The sequence below is a fragment of the Mytilus edulis genome, chromosome 7 (genome assembly GCF_963676685.1).
Source record: "Mytilus edulis chromosome 7, xbMytEdul2.2, whole genome shotgun sequence".
NCBI lineage: Eukaryota > Metazoa > Mollusca > Bivalvia > Mytilida > Mytilidae > Mytilus > Mytilus edulis.
In genome coordinates, this window is record NC_092350.1 from 53903939 (window position 1) to 53906470 (window position 2532).

Here is a 2532-nt window from a genome sequence, read left to right on the forward strand (position 1 = left end):
CATTAATTCCGAATTAATTCGACCATTAAAATAACTCTGAGGTGCAGATATGTTGCGCCTATGCAGCCGTTGTATGTGTAATATTACCAAATAAAGGCAACAGTAGTATATCGCTGTTCGAAATACATAAATCGATTGAGAAAAAAAATCCGGGAAACAAACTAAAACTGAGGAAAACACATCAAAGATAAGAGGAGAACTACGACACAACAGAAACACAACATTAAAATGCAACACACACAGAAACGAACTATAATATAACAATGGCCATTTTCCTGACTTGATACTGGACATTTTAATAACACAATGGTGGATTGAACCTGATTTTGTGTCATGCTAAACCTCCCGCTTTTATGGCAATGTTAAATATAACATTATAATGACAACATTACATGACAGGACTACAATACAAATAAATGGGAGAACAGAGAAACACATGAATAATTAAAAACTGATTGTTCAGAGAAGTAGTAAAATTCGGTTTAAAATGTAATTTCCAGCGTCAAATGATAGCTTATTGAACGCTGATTCCAAAAATATATGGTTTCTATGAAATATTTTTTAAATAAGGGAGATAATTTGTTACTTCCGGTTTGAAAAATGTTTCTTCTGGTATTATTTGAAAGTTAACTTGACACTGATTCCAAAAATATCTCGTTTTATATACTTTTATATTAATAAAGTACAAAAAATAGCTACTTCCGGTTTAAACAAGGCCACTTCCGGTTGGCTTTTCCAAGGTTAAATGGCTTGAAATTTACCGGCATACTCATTAAAGCAATAAGAAAAGTTAAAGATATGATGATGCAACACATAATATTATCCTATTTCCTCAATCAAAATATAAAATATAGTTAAATTAGGATTAAGAAAATAAATCGTATATTAAATGTATTATTCTACTGGAAGCAACATAAGTATAATGTAAATCCAATGTATCGTTTGAAGCTAACAAGTATTTCAATATTGCATAATTTAATATAACGCATTTAAATTTAGATTCTTACGTTTCAACTGTAGGCTCACCTGAGCATATACATGTGTATACATCATTTATTTTGTATTCAAGTACATAAAGTGTGGCATAGTGTGACCATGTCAATCATTTAGAGAGAAATCACACAAAAACCTCAAAGCAACACTTGTTCAGTGACTGACTTGTTCAACAATAATAAACATTTGGACAATAAGTCCCCTTTTGATCCCTTTTTTATATGTACCTTTGGTGACTACATACGATTTAAAAGTTGTATATTACAACAACGACCTTCATTACCCATCAGTGATCTCATAATGTCAGTATAGGAACATCTTTTCCAGTATTTGAAAATTTTGCATTAAAAAGACTCAAACTTACATAGTAGGCGAGCTAGCGCTAGTAGTATTTAGATACGTGAAGGTTTTCGTGCTTTTATACTTTTTATTTCATACCGTACATTTATATAACAAAAGCAGTTTTTTGCTAGACTTACATCAGATATACTCATTTTGTTCGTATTTGCTATCATTTTCAGCCTTATGAAAATAATACTACCAATAGCAAGATGCCGTACATATAAAAGCAAACTAAAAATTACTAGGATATTATTTACATATACACATTCATGGATCTACAATCTGTCGATACCGACTGTTAATGACGTCTTTACACTAAATCCATTGGATGTTGGATGTGTACGGATTGATAATTTAGTCTTAGATGCAAGATTTTTTATTAGTTGTTAGTGGCTTTGAACTAGCAGTCAGTTAACTGCGAGTACTCTCAGATCTGTTCCTAGTGTCTTTTTGCTGTTGGGAAGAACAAGTACCCGGCCACGTCCACTTGCATTTTTGTCCATTTGATGAGTTAAGCCTTTTCAACTAATTTTTATAGTTCGTTCTTATGTTGTACTGTTATACCACTGTCCCAGGCTAGGGGAGGGTTGGGATACCGCTTACATGTTTAACCCCGCTCCATTATGTATTTATGTGCCTGTCCCAAGTCAGGAGCCTGTGATTTGTTTATTTATGTGTTACATATTTGTTTTTCGTTCATTTTTTTAAATAAATAAGGCCGTTAGTTTTTTCGTTTGAGTTGTTTTACATTGTCATGTCGGGCCCTTTTATACCTGACTTTGCTGTATGGGCTTTGTTCATTGTTGAAGGCCATACGGTCACCTATAAATGTTAAGTTCTGTGTCATTTTGGTCTCTTGTGGAGAGTTGTCTCGTTGGCAATCATACCACATCTTCTTTTTTATATCAGGATACATCTGCATCAATCGTTTGAACGAAATGATAAGCAGGATTGACAATGGACGCCATAGTTTAGAGAATATTTAAAATGGACACAAAAACGAAATCAGAAACATATTACACTTGCCTTTTTGTCCAGGTGAGCAAAAGTGACATATTTTGCTAACCTTATTGCATTAACAATATCAATATATTTCTAATTTTACATGCATTTTAATTTGGAACATTTGTTTCGACATATTTATTCCGCAAGAAAAGTAAACCAAGTGCTTTCCTCATTTATTTATTAATCATATAC